Here is a 15,518-nt window from a genome sequence, read left to right as displayed (position 1 = left end):
GGTGCTGATTCGTGAGAACCAGCACCGTAAGAAGGGGCATCAAGGGGCCGCAGCCAGCCCTGGACTTCACATTCACTACATTCAGGACTGGTTGAATACTGTCAATAATAAGCCTTTCTGGAGCAGCAAGATGATTCTATTGAACAGTATTGGAAAGTGCGTGGCGTGGAGAAGCCTGCACAGCAGTTGCTAAAACTCCAGTCCTCCTCTCACCTGGAAGAAGACGCGTTCAGAAACCATTAGCCTCCTCAGAGGGCCAGACCTAAGCCCTCCCACTCTTCTCAGCTAATTCCAGCTACCGCCAAGCCCTGGCTGTTAACTAACCGCCAAGCCCTGGCTTCCTTCCTTTTTCTAGAGTCCTTGGAGGCACACCTTACCACAACTCCTTGCTCTGTCAAAGATCCTTGCTGAAAACCCAACATGAGCTGCACATTTTCTGCATATCAAAGGTTCCCCATGCTGTCCCTACATGTCAAGATGCTCCATGATAGCCTGCCCACCCAGGCTAAGCATGGTGCTCCCAGGCCCACGAGCACCTCCCTACACCCTATCCACACTGACTTCCTTCATGTACTCTGTAATTCAAAAGAACAACATTTGTACAACCCTTAGTCACTACTTCTACTAAGCTTCTCTACGTCAGACCCCAAACCTAGGGGGTTCCCTGAAAACAATCCTATCTAAATTTCAGAACTCAGGTCAGTACCCCTGCCCCCTACAAACTGCCGCAGAGGCCCTAATTGAAGACCACAGACCAGGTGACTTCAACAACAGAGATTTCCTTATTCCCAGTTCTAGAGGACAGATGTCCACGGGCAAAGTTTGGCAGGCTCGGTTTCTCCTAAGGCCTCTTCGTGGCCTCACCACACCCTCACACAGTCTCAGAGTCACGGCCTCTTCTTCCGAGGATAGGAGCGCTCTTGGATTAGGAACCCCCAGCCCAATAACCTCATCTAACCTTCATCTCCTCTTTTAAAGCCCTGTCTTCACGTACAGCCACGCTGGAGGTGACAGCTCCAGTACGTGAGTTCTCAGGGAACACAATTCAGTCCACAACACTCCTCTCCCAGAAAGGCGTCCGTCATTCTCCTCGCTGCAGGTCGGAATGATATCAGAGACCAGATGCTGACCAGCATCAGGAACTCACTCAGTGATTCCTGAGTGGCTCTCGGGAGGGCCATCTTATTAATCACCTGGATGCATAAGTAGATAGCGATATACTACAAATCACCTGCTCATGAGATGCAGTCTTCCCACTTAGGCCCGCTAGCTCTTACTGCCATGTCAACAGATAGTTCACTTTCTGCCTAAAAGCTCTTTGAGTTTCCTAAAGCACTAAGAAAGCCCTACTTACCAGAACTGATGTCTCAGTTAAAATGAACCTTTCCCCCTCCATTCTTCCCAGGCCCTGGAATGACTATAACAGCCTTTCTCTCAGTCTCCTTTAATTGACACTGTGGACAGGCTACATCAGGATGCTGGCTCAGATCATAAATAATGATTATTTATACTAATAATGCTACCATTATTTTTAATAAATTATTTACTGCTTTCATTAAATCTAATTCTTTTTTCCTTTTTAATTACTATATGATAATTGCATGTCTGCATAAGGTACAGTGTAATATTTCAAAACACTTATACAATTATATCAGGATAATTAGCATTTCCATTTCCTCATCATTTCTTAATATTTGGAACCTCTGAGCTCTTCTCTTCTAATTTTTCATTAAATATCTAAGAGCTAACTGGGAACTACCATCACCCTATGGTGCAGTAGAATGCTGGCACTTACCGCTCCATCTCATGTATTTGGTACCTGCTGTCCAACCTCAGCTTACCTCACTTAACATAATGGTCCTCCAGTACCATTTTTTTTTTATTCTCCCTTCAGTTCCTTTTTATATTGGCTTTTATTTATTTATTTATTTATTTATTTAATTGACCTCAGTCACGTCCCAAGAGACAGTTAAATTCAAAGGAAATATAAGGAAAGCCTACTTTAACTACGGCTCAGTTTTTTTACGTGTGTGTTACTTAATACAATGCTAACGTAAGGTGGTTGTCACAGACTATATTCAGAATGAGCAGCTGAACGACCTTCTCTGACAGTGCAGTAAGTGTTAAAAAGGAGCTAGATGGACGATGCCTCTGCTCAACCTGCTCACTGCAGGGAGACAGAAAGTGAATTGTTAATTAGACAAAAAGTGAGTTTGGAAAGTACAATCACCCTTGTTTTTTGGGTTTTTTGTTTGTTTGTTTGTTTGTTTTGCTTTTAATTTACAATCAGCCTTTTAAGAGTTAATAAAATTAGGCAAGGTGGCCCAAACAACCAGAGTGCATGGGGGTTTTAAGGTGGTCTCGGAAGACCTTTCTGAGGCAGTGACTTCAGTGAGGCAACAGCAAAGACTGGAAGGCAACTAGCAGAAGGTCCACACGTTCGTCCCAGGACTGTGAACACATTGCCTTACCCAGCAAGGGAGATCGTGCAACGCAGTGGTTAAGTCGAGGGCTTAATGGGGAGACTCTCCTGCATCAGGAGAGCGGGTTTTTACAAAAGGGAGGCGAGACAGCAGCTTTTACAAAAAGGAGGCAAGAAGGCCACAGAGATGTGGTGATGAAAGTAGAGAGCAGGGTAACATGAGGTTGGGGCAATGATCAGGAGATACCAGCAGCCTCCAGAAACTAGGAAGAAAAAAAAAAAAACAAGGAACAAATTGCCCCTAAAGACCTCCAAAAGGCTGAGCCATCAAGTTAGGTCAGTGGTTAGGATACGTGCTGCCAAGCTTGATGACCTAAGTAGAATCCTTGGGACATGGCAGAAGGAGAACCCATCAAGTTATCCTCTGACCTCTGTGTACACTTAAAAATAATTTGAAAAGAAACGCCTCCCAAAGGAACACAGTCTGGACAATGCTTTCCAGTTGGCTTATAAGATTCCCTCCAGAACTATAAGACTGTGTTATTTTTTATTGTTTTAGAGCACTATGTTTTGAGTAACGTGTTATAACCACAATAGGGAGTTGATGGATGCGGGGTCCCTAACGCTGCTTTTGAACGGTTAGAAGACCAGCTACAACATGTCCATCGAACCAGTGTTACACAACCACAGCTGCAGGACCAACACCTGGGAGATCACAAGGACCAAGTTCTCCATGCAGGTCTTCAGGGACTACTAGCGTATTTTGTGTTGCTATAACAAAGCACGCCGCTGGGTAATGGGTAAAAATACGGATTGACATGGCTCACAATTCTGATGGATGAAAGGTCCAAACAGCCAGACACCTGCATCCTTAAGAAGGACCCCTGGCTGCATGTGAAGTGACGAAGCTGGGAAGGAAGCAGCAATATGCAGAAGAGGTCAAAGGTACTCACTTTATTAAAAAAAAAAAAAAAAAAAAAAAAAAAACACTTTCTGAGCAGAGGGTCTAGCCCCTGCTCAGATGTAGCCAACTGGCAGCTCGGTCTCCATGTGGATCTCCAAGTGAGGGGAGAAGGGGCTATCATGAACTCGGTTGACTACTCTTTGATCACTTGTTCCTGGCGATGCAGCCTTGCTGGGCCATGGAGGAGAGATTCCAGGCAGTCCTGATGAAACTTGATAAGCTATGGGCAGATGGCAATGGTGGAGAACTCCCATTTCAGTGGACTAAAGGAAGCAGATAGAAGGGAATAGGGAGGGAATGGGACTCGGGGGAGTTGAGGGAGGGGGCTTCAATTAGGATATATGATAAATAAATTGTGAAAAAAATTTTATCTAAAAACAAAAACCTACTTTCATGTATCTGGCATGATGGCATATGTCTTTAGTCCCAACACTTGAGAACTAACTCATGAACTAACTGACTAATCCGAGAGGGCCTGCATGAATGTGACCACACTCTGCTTGCAACCTAATTGTCCCCCACCAGGCCCTACTTTACACAGCTTCCACCAATTCTGCACTACCATTGCTGGGACCCTACTTCCGGCTCATGACCCTTAGAGAAAGACAACCAAACCTCACCCAGCTACAACACCAACAAACCGAACCTGCAGGAATAGGTTGCAAGCGTAACGTCTTTGCATTCTGTGTGGTGTTCTAGCCTTCAAGAGCTGACTTCCTCTGCCTGGCATAGAAGCAACCCAAAGAGAAGAAACAGGGACTTCCTTAGGTTGCACTGCAGATGCAATACGTTAAGTAGAATTACACCGGACTCCCATAGTACTAACACCCCGGCGATTTAACTCATCAGTATTAATATGAGGCAGGATCATCCTCAATTTTAACCTTAAACCTTGCTTTCTAACACTGAGAGAAAACAAAGCATTTGACGAGAGAAAACTGGTACAATACTTTCCTGTGGGGAGGAGACAGGAGCCAATGTATACCATCAACTTATTAATTTTATGTTGAAGATGAAAGTTAGGAGTTGCAGAAACCCTGTGTGTGGCTCAGGGGATAAATGCACTCTTCCCATGAGCAAGGTTCTGAGCTCAATCCCCAGCATGCCCTCCCCACCTAAAAGGAGGAGGAGGAGGAGAAGAAGGAAGAGAAGGAAGGGGAGGAGGTGGAAGAGGAGAAGGAAAAGAAGAAGACAAAAACGTTGACTATCCAAGTGATATTTGGGAGATAAAATTTTATAAAAATGCATTTCAAATTATTATATAAGAACACATTTAGAGTTTTTTTTGGGGGGGGTGGAGGGCTAGGGATTGAACCAGGGCTCTGCACAGGCTGGCCAGAAGTCTACCACCTAAATCCCCAAATAATAGGGTTTTGTGGTTGTTGTTGTGTGGGTGGTGGTTTTTTCGAAACAGGGTTTCTCTGTGTAGCCTTAGGTGTCCTGGACTCACTTTGTAGATGAGGCTGGCCTCGAACTCACAGAGACCCACCTGCCTCTGCCTCCCACACTGCTGGGATTACAGGCATGCGCCATCACCCCCAGCTGGATTCTTTTATCTTAGAAAGAGGAAGAATGAGGCAATATTAGGCAAAAGCCATTTCCAAGTTCAGCGGTTGGTGGCAGGCCAGGCATCTGGCTGTCGCCTGGTGGCTTGGAGGTACATGAAGGTTTGCATGAGTTCTGGTGAGTGACAGTTATGACAGAAACATCTTTAGAGACATGACAATGCTCTGAGATGCATTTTTTTTAGAGGCTATAAAAAGAAAATCAAACATGAAAAACAAGCTTTGGATTTCTGGTTTCAGAATTCTGTTTTCATGAGGAAAGTCAGTATTACCTCATTTGACACACGAAACGCGTCTAAGGCCAATCTAATTACAAGTTTAGAAACTGAAAATTAGTTAAAAATATAAACGGATATCCATCCATTTCTCAATGAATATATGATATAGGTATGACAAAATATGACTAACAATGTATAGAAGTTGTGAAACAAGAGGTGCAAAAGAAAAATGCAATATTTTTAAACTATCCAGATGGCAAGAAATCTTAATAAATCAGTATAATTACATAAGGTTGATTTTAATTTCTAATTTAAAAACTGAATCATAAAATTGTAGGACCTGAGGAACTTGATATGATCTCCAGATTGAGACCTGTTTATTATTCACAAAAACGTCTGAAATTTAAATATGAAGTTAATAACACCGTGTTCCCTATAAATTCAGCTTCTTGGCAGACTGTCCTTTTCTGTTGACACCTTCTAGAGTCAGCAAACCAGAGCCAACCAACATATGCCAGAAGTTAAAATTTAATTTTTCAAGATTGCCGTATTAGCAACTTTTTTAAAAAAGTAAACTGACACTACCATATGTGATAAAATAAGAACTTTGACAAACACGAAGGTCCCTAAGTAACTTCAACCTGAAAACAATCAATGACTAGTGATGGCCTGGGAAGATTACCAACCAAGTGGTATTACGCAACGTAATTGTAAAAGTACTTCACATTATTAAAAAGAAGAATTTAAGTATGCAACAGAACCTTTAGCTCTTCTTGTTTCCTGAATACTCTGTAACTTGATTGCCAACACAGATGGGATTCCTGGAAATCTAGTATCCTCAGTTTAATAAAAGAAAAACTACCAATAGCAAGTAACATTTGTATGTGTTAGCCCTATTGTGACATCATAAAAAATAGCCTCTCCTTCACCTTATTCATTGCACCATTGCCTCACGTAAGCTTTTGTCAGAAGCCTGAGACTAAAACTCAGATTCACCAAAATGCTATTCTTATGTGGCCGTATGAGTCAGAGTAGCCAGGCCGCTAAGATATAAGGCCTTTCTTATATGCAAGATATAACACTGTTCTTCTTGTGAAGACCTGTGCTGCAAAGCACGAGCAAGGAGAGTAAGTGAACACAATATTCATGAGATATAAATGATATTATTCATATTTCTGTATTGATGACTCGCTGATAAATACAGCTCTCTTTTCTGTCTGACCAACTCAATCACACCCATAGTTTTCGCAAGCTCTCTTACATACCACATCTAATTTATACATTATCGTTAACCGAAAGATTCTTTAAATTCAGCCATCTGCGTTACTACTGCAAAAATCAAAACAGTGCCTGGCAGTAGGTCACTTAGCACAAATGACAAAGATTCAGCAACAACAAAACAAAATATGATCTCAAGAATGAACTCTATAGAGGGTGTGAGCGGGCAGGCTGGTGAGTGCCAATGCAGTGAGCAAGTATACGGTGGACAGAGAAGCGGAACTGTTGACGCACTATGAAGAGAGGCAGAACTGGCAACACAAAGGTGGTGAGGAACAACCTGATGTGAGCACCCTGTGCTGCCACCTGAGGCTACATCTGGGTCCATGGCCCTGCCATAGCAGGCGGCTTTGTCTATGTCCGTGGCCCCTGTGACCTCTGTGGTCTGCGCTGCCTCCTGGGGCCATGCTGACATCTGAGAGCTGCGCTGAACCAGCCCTGCTCCTTGCCTCCTTCGTGTGGGAGAGCTGGCCCTGATGGTGTAGAAGAAAAAGCTGGCCCCCCCTTTTGCCAGCCTTGAGGTGGATTAGCCTCCAGGTTGCTGGTCCCAGTGGCATGAGTGAGAGAGAGATGGCCTGGCCCCTCGCCTGAACAGCTCAGGAGAACTGACCCCGGCTGGCTTGGGCACTGGAAATCTGGCAGACTGACCAACTCAGCTACCACCCAGGCCCAGATCCAGGGCTTTGAGTTGGCCCATCCCACCACCTACCAGCCTGAAGGAGCTGGTCCTGCAGAATCAAAGCTGCAAGATCACCATGACAAAGAGCAACAGCAGGATATCCAGGAGGAGACTCAGTGAGGATCCAATATTGATGGTGTAACAGAAGCCAGAGGCCTTGAACCAGACCGATGACTCCTTGTAATGAACGTTTGCAAGTAAAGCTGTTTGGGCAAAACAGTATGACACAATGCGACACAATGATGCAGCTTGTACTGTGAAATGTGGTTCTTGTTTTTTTGTTCACTTTTTATTTATTTTGTTTGTTTTCTTTTGGGAAAGAGGTTGCAATTGCGAAGGGCAGATACAGAGGGACAGGGAGATGAGCAGGTTTGGGTTACATGATGTGAAATTCACAAAGAATCAATAAAAAGTTAAAAAAAAAAAAAAAAAAAAGAATGGATGACCTTTAAAGAGCTAATCTGGGTTGAAATCCTGGCTCTTTCATTTACAAGTGAATAAACTGGAACAAGTCTTTTGGAGTCTCTGACCTAAAAGTGTTTCCCCTCTGAAAGAGCAGAAGCAATAATGCACACTGTGTGGACTTGTTACAAGTCAGTGGGTCCATTTAGTCTTTAAAGGTCTGACCAAACAGAAGCCATGGGGATACAAAGGTGAGTGAGATGTGATCCTGGCACCCCCCCCCCCCCCAAAAAAAAATCTCACAATCAAAAAACCTACCAAATGACTACATACTATGTGTTTGTGCCATAACAGTGTGGGCTACAGCAGCAGCCCTCCCTCTGCAGGGGAGCCTGGGATGACGTGGTGGTCCTCAGACTAAGAAAACAGGACAAACGCACACGTAAGAAGACCAACAAAGGTTCAAAAATCAGGTACAGACAGCACAAGGAAGTCACGAGGAGTGCTGGAATGTAGTGAGACCTAGTGAGGAACCAGTTGTGGACGGACGGTCAGGCCCAAGCTGCAGGCTTGGAGCGACCTCTCAACAGGGGCTGCACGCCGCTTGCTCATGAGGAAAACTCCTAACTGCACCGAAGCTTTCGCTGTGGACCCCGAGATTCCGGTTTGTTTGGTCTATGGTGAACCCTGGGGTGACAAATCTTTGACAATGGCACCATGTGAGCCTCAGGTACAGCCAGAGAGAAAATCAGAATTCTGAACTAGTCTAAGACATGCTAAGAAATGGATATGGAAGTCATTGTGGTAATAGAAATTCAAGTTTCTCATTCCTTTCCTTTACTATTTACAAACAACAACAACAAAAGTTCACCATTGAACACTGATGGTCCACATCTACTTACTGATTTCCTAAATGAAAGTTTTTTTTGTTTTCTCAAAATAGAGTTTCACTGTCCATCTCTAACTGGATTTTGTACTTGCTATATTGTCCAGGGCAACTTCAAATTCACAGCAATATCTCTGCTTCAGCCTCCATGCTGATTACAGGTGTGTACCAACACATTCAACTCAAGTGTTTCTTACAAGTAAAATGTATGTTCTTCTGAAAATTCTCCACGTAAACCTTGTTGAGTTCAACCAACACAAAAGAGGTCCTCAAGTTTTTATTTAAGGAAGAAAAGAAAAAGGGAAGAAGGAAACTGGCCACATTATCGGGTCACATGAGGAACTCTGATAAATAACATGGAACCTCCAATCTTTGCCTTTTTTTTTTTCTTCAAAAAAAAGAGCCAAGACCAAGGTTATTGAAAGTCTACTTTGTAGAGATGTTTCTTAAAACCACTTAGCTCCTTTTTCTTTATTTTGACTTTTCCTTTCTCCTCCTTGCTTTCCAACTCAAACTTCAGTTCTTGTTGACTCTATTTAATGGGGACTTTCTTTTTTACAACTGATATAAAGATAATGTATTTTGGGGTTTTCTACCGAAGGACAAAGGTTATGTTGTATAAATGTTGAATAAGGGAAAGAAGCACATGGTATAAACTCACTCATATAGACATATAACGCAGGATAAATCTACTAAAACCTGTACATTTAAAAAAACTAATCAAGAGAGAGGACCCTGACTAAAACACTCAATCCCCATCCTGAAAGGCAAAGAGATAGACATCAGAAGAAGAAGAAAACAGGAAACAACCTAGGAACCTGCCACAGAGGGCCTCTGAAAGGCTCTGCCTTGCAGACTATCAAAGCAGATGCTGAGACTTATGGCCAACTGTTGGGCAACGTGCAGGGAATCTTATGTAAGAAGTGGGAAATAGTAAGAGGACAGGAACCCCACAAGGAGAGCAACAGAACCAGAAAATTTGAACACAGGGGTCTTCCCAGAGACTCATACTCCAATCAAGTACCAGGCATGGAGACAACCTAGAACCCCTGAACAGATGTAGTCCATGGCAGTTTAGTGTCCAAGTGGGTTCCATAGTAATGGGAAGAGGGACTGCCTCTGACATAATCTGATTGGCCTGTTCTTTGATCACCTTCCCCTGAGGAGAGAGCAGCCTACCAGGCCATAGAAGATGACAATGCAGCCATTCCTGATGTGATCTGATAGACTAAGATCAGAAGGAAGGAGAGGAGGACCTCCCCTATCAGTGGACTTGGGGAGGGGCATACGTGAAGAAGGGGGAGGGAGGATGGGACCAGGAAGGGAGGAGGGAGGGCCTTATGGGGGGATACAAAGTGAATAAACTGTAATTAATAAAAATAAATAAATTTTTTAAAAAAGATGACTTCTCAAGAGGCATTCCCTGCATCTGCCTTGCTGAGTTTCCCGTTCTGAGGGTGTTGCCAGCTCTGAACTCTGTGACTTTCTGAATAGTGGTCCTTTTTCTCCAGTGGCCCCTGTTCCAATAAGCAGGAGGCAGAGACTGTGCTGACCAGTGCTGGCACCCGCTCCCATTTTCTCATCTCCATTCAGGAAGCCAGGCAGCCTCATTACCTATTTATGCTTCGGCTGTCTTCTGATAAATCAGTGTCTCAATCATCCTAGCCATTAGCCGCCCATTACCAGACCTTTAATTTCAGGCCTGAGCAAAAATGCTTACTCACATAATCCTGAAGGTCAGAGATGACGTTTAAGATACTTAGTAGCCTGGGAACAACACAACCAATCTATAGTTACACTGGGCTGTAATTAAATCTGCCTGTAAAGAGCCCCAAGAAAACCAGCAGACAAAATCCCTCAGGTGAATGAGGACTGGAAACTGTTGTTCTTCCTCAGTGCAGCAAAGACCCGAAAGAAGACCTGTGGGCTGGGAGCAATTTCCAGCCCACAGTAGGCTTGTCATTTGATTTAGAATGGAGTCAGGAAAGCTTCCTACCTTCCACCTTCTTTTCACATATGAGAACTGAAAACAGCCATAATTATAATGTTGTGAGAGAAACTTGAAAGGTTGAGTTTACAGTGAAAAGACTTGCTCCAGAGAACAATGCAACTAGTGAAAGCTAAATAAAGACAAAGGAAAAATCAGAGGAAGAAACATGAGTGAGCAGTGAAGCTATCACACTCTAAAATGAATAATTAGTCACTGAGCACTAAAGCCAGTCATTTCAAAAGCAAATCTGCAAATAAGAGTTGTATATGTCAGCTAATTCACAATCTGCTGGAGACAACAGCAGAAATGGGACAGCTCCAAAGAACAGAATTAAGAATGCTGAGTTCTTCACATCAGAATTTATTTTGTCCCACTCTGTTTTGTCTTTTCCTCTGCTTGCTTGATTTCAGATACTAGAGATGTCTGAGAATTAAGCTCATTTACACTGAGTGGCTTAGCACCAGTATTTGCAGAAAGAAAACTCAGTAATGTCACTGAACAAAAACTTTCCCCACCAATTCTACTACATTTTCTTTAGGAAACAAATTTCCATGAGATTAGCCTTTGCTCACTCTTCTGTGGTTAGGAAACAAAGCTACATAACTGTGAGGACTTTTTGCACACGCACACACACACAAATAACCTTTAAAAGAACCAGGTTCCTTCTTTATTACATATCCAACTGTCCAAAAGTTTGCCATGAATGTAGTCAATAAATAATTCAAGAAAAATTTAAAAGGGGAAAATTTACACTGGAGAAAAAAAATCATTGCAGTAGTCTATCCTGGTCTACAGTGTCAATGATATTTCCAGAGTGTTTTTTTATCTATAACCTTCCAACAATGAGCAAACGTTTTCTTCCCTGTGATACAAATGATAGAGCTCTAGAGACAGGAACTACTGAAAAACCACTAATATTTTTGCCTCCCAAATAGTGGGATGAACATTGGTAGGTTAAACACAATAGTCATCTCAGTTAGTCAGTTACCAAAGTAATGAAAAATGTATGTAAGTGTGTATATATGTATGTGTGAGAGGAAAGAGAGAGATCAGAATATCAGACACTTACAGAAAGAACCATGCCTTAAAAGCATGAACTTATTGAACACAGCCTTGGGTAGAACACGGCAAAGAAATAGTACAATAAAGTATGACATGAATCTACCCTTAACATTTAATTGGTGGGTTTTCACATACTACCAGCAAGCATCTCCAGGCTGTTTCGGAGAGCATTTCTTCACCATTAAATTAAAGGGAAAATGAAAAAGCCGTCTACCATATATGTCTGAAATAAAACAGAAATATCAGTAAGAAATCCCATTTTACATATCCTACATTACACATATCTGGTGTATAGTCTTTTCAAGGATTCTGACTTTAAAAATATCTGAATCTAAAAATATTAATGAAGCCAGACCTGGTGGTACATGTCTCAAATCTCAGCATGTGGGAGGCGGGAGAATGACGTTTGATGTCAGCCTGACCTGTACAGTAAGTTCCAGGTAAGCCTGGGCTATAGTGTGAAACTCTGTCTCAAAACAAGCACAAAAACTTAAGTGAGTAAAAATGGCAATGAATACAACTTCACAGCCATGCTTTCAAAAAAAAATATATATATAAGGAACAGCAAAATAATAAAGTTATTCCAGTGACTCTGGATAAATAAACTCCAAAACATAATTCTATTCACACTTCTATTATTTACTGAAGCAAGTTACTACTGGCCTCTACCACAGAAAAATCAAACCGGTCACTTAATCCTTAACACTAAACACTTTCCCTAGAAAAGTAGAATGAATTTTTATAATATTTGAGTCCCAATTCTCACCTGAAGCAGGAAACACTAAGAAATGCTGTACATACAAGAAAACTCTGGTCTTCAGGTGGGGCACCTGGCGAGTGGGGGGTAGGGGCGCTGTTTCTAACATGGACTCTATTGCCTGCTTTTGGATCACTTCCCCCTGGCAGCACTGCCTTGTCTGACCTCAAGGGATGAAGATATGCTCATTCCTGATGTGACTTGATGTGCTGGGAAGAGCTGATACGGGGGGGGGGGACTCCCCTTTTCCTAGGAAGGAAAGGGAAAGGAGAAGGGGAAGGAGAGGCACTGGGAGGAGAGGAGGGAGGGGCACCCTTGGGATGTAAAGTAAATAAACTGAAATTTTAAAAAAAGGAAACTCTACAAATCGATTCATACCTCGTAACGCTGGTATATGCATACTTGTGTGCACGCGTACACAAATTATAGCAAAAGAAGTATGTAGCCAAGTACATACCTATATTTGAAAGGAGCAAATTCTGTAGCTTGTTGAATCTACAAAAATCAGTAAATAAAAGAAATGGCTGATGCTCTGACTGAACGGAAGGTGAGAGCCTTCCTGACGGGCTTCTAGAACATGCTCGCGGTACCTACTAACTCAGGGCCAAAGCTAGAGGTACCATTAGCTCTGAAAGACCTCCTCCTCCAAGGGCACAACGCCATAGTCCCCAAGATTTCTCATTAGCATCACGACCTCACTCCTGAATACAAAAAGGGAATGAAATTGTTGGTCTGACCATCCTCCGCTTCTGACATTAACTCAACTTGTAACAGAAACAATTTCATGGTCAAAGGTTGGTGAAACTTGGCCACCATCATGTCAGAAACAGAAAGTAGAACCGAATAAAATCATTGGGAGTCATGGCCTCATTAGGGCAGGATGGTGGAACTGCTGAGCCCAGAGCTGGAGTGGAGCCATTTTCTCCCTCTGCACAGATGGCAAGCTTTCACAAAACTGCACATACACGGGGGCTGAGATAATGTTTGCTGTCTTTCCAGCATGTGATCCAGGTCTCTGTATGTTTAGTGTTTTGATACAAAGCTGAATGAACTCTGCTCCCTACTTCTTGCCTCTACTAGGGAGCAAATTAGAATAATTTCATGAGGACTCCATGCATATGGCATACTGAGTTAAAGAAAAAAATACTCCTACAGGAATCTTGATTCTTTTTTTCAAGGGAAAAAGCCAAGTTTGGTTTTATGATGGTTTACTTCTTGTTGCTCTAAGCAAATGAATGTTTTAACGTACCACAGAGGTCACCTGACATTTAATTTATAAAATGGCCCCCAAGGAGCAGTTATTCACCTCTCAAAACTGTGTAGGTAGTCTTTCTGTGCCTCCCCCACTGAGTTGCTCAGAAACTGCCTCCTGGCAAAGGCTCCTGACGCAAACACTCCACAGACCAGCACCCTCAGCAAACTGCCACTGCACCATCTCTGTCCTTCTCTGACCTTCCTGCAGGGCTCCACCATCTTCCTCACAGGCAGCAAGCCTGTAGGCAACGTGTGCCAAAGATGCCATGAAAACCACAGTGGACTCTGAGGAAGACAAGGGCCTGCCCGCAGACCTCCATTGTCTGGAAAGGCATGCTCCCGTTTACACAAGGCAGCACAGTTAGTTTTAAACAACTGCTTGGCCCCGAAGAGTTTCCCTCTTGTACAATGACTAAGAAAATCTAGAGTGGAACAGCGGTTAGAATTCCAGATTCTAGGGCCACATTTTCTGCTTAGATCTGAGCTGCCTAAAACAAAAGCTCTTGGGTGAGTTAGTTCAGCTTCCTATGCCTTCAGGCTTTGTATTTATTAAATGGCAGCCTCTGAGAGAAGCCATAAATACTGTATAGGTGTAAGTGTTAGGATGTATGGTATATTATTCTGCCATATGAGCACCAACAGATAGCCTATGTGAACAAAATTTCTTCTGAAATCAGTGTTCAGGCTAGTCTTGCTCCCCTTGTCGCTTCTAGCTCACAATCCCTCTCAGCTCCGTCTGAGAGGTCCATCTCTTCAGTCTTCAACTTGCAACACGGTATCAAGTACCTCTGTTCCCCAAGAGCTTGTGTATGCACTCACTTAAAAATTCAACTCTGACAAGTGCTATAGGACAACCATTTTGAAGAAAAGTTGTCTTACATATTACAATCAGCCAAACGTGGGAAGCACTTCTTAGGATCACAGTAAATACTGCTTTTGTGTGAACTTCCGTTATTGGTTTGTTACTGAGCAGTTCTAAGCGATGCCACTGTCCTGGAGAGGACAGTTCCCACCAGCATATGCATCCTCCTTGTTCTCACTGAAATTTTCCTCATTCCCGTGAACTCACTCATGCTGGTGAGTTCAGGGGTGACTCAACTGCATGACCTTTAATGTGCATTTCCTACAGGACGGGGGAGGAGGATGGAATAGGGAGCATCAGAGAGTTAAGGGATCCGTTGTTCCACTGTGAAAACTGACTGGCGAGTCTGTTTTATAAAGAATTTTTACGTTTATTCATTTTTGTGGTCATAGGGGTTGAATGCTGAGTCTAGTACACACCGGACACATACTCTACCACTAACCTACGCCCCTGCTTAAGCTCTTCGGATAGTATTTCAGCTCCTATTCCAGTCTGTCCCAATGCTGAATCATCTTGCTTTCCCTCTTAGACAGCTAATGAAAGTGTCTTAATGCAATTTATGTCTGCTTCCTCCCTTTGTGAAACGGGATATGTTCAAAGGTGAGTTGGAAGCATCCCCTCATCTTTCATGCACAGGAAAGAGTACCTGCTACTTCGTACGCTCTTACAGCAAGTTAGCACTGAAAATATCCACAGACACAAACGGAGCTTACGCCATGCATGTAATAACCGTAAAATGTAAGCACATTTAAGAGCACAAAAAAGTAATACATTCATGCAGAGGAGAACCCTGATGTACTGTATTATGGGACAAGCAGGGGACGGGGTTGTGTTCAGAAACCTTAGTGAACCTCTACCTGCTTTCCCTTGGTGAGATTATTCAGTACTTTAAGATTACAGGGATAAAACTAAAAATAGGCCCAGAGATAAAAATTTTTCCAAACATTACCCCAGCCACGGGTAAGGACAGTTACAAATACTATCCCCCAGAAAGACTTTCCTTCTGACTGCGCTGGCACATCCCTATACTCCCAAGAGTCAGTAGGCAGAAGCAGGAGGATCAACAAAAGATGGAGTCCAGCCTGGGCTGTGAGTGCCAGGCCAACCAGGGATAAACGAAACATTTTTCCATCTCACATATGTGCTCCGTATTGTTACTGCTGTTGATTCCGGTGTATA

The 15,518-nt window shown here is 43.0% G+C and overlaps 1 protein-coding gene across 11 annotated transcripts in view; it reads right to left on the bottom strand.

Annotated features, from left to right (window-relative positions):
• The window catches only part of Adam22 (ADAM metallopeptidase domain 22), a 226,571-nt gene that overhangs the window by 196,833 nt on the left and 14,220 nt on the right, over nucleotides 1–15,518 (bottom strand). The gene's annotated exons all lie outside the window — the stretch shown is intronic.

This window comes from Psammomys obesus, unplaced genomic scaffold, assembly GCF_907164565.1.
Source record: "Psammomys obesus unplaced genomic scaffold, mPsaObe1.curated_primary_1811, whole genome shotgun sequence".
Classification (NCBI taxonomy): Eukaryota; Metazoa; Chordata; class Mammalia; order Rodentia; family Muridae; genus Psammomys; species Psammomys obesus.
This window is presented reverse-complemented; position numbering and strand designations above follow the sequence as displayed.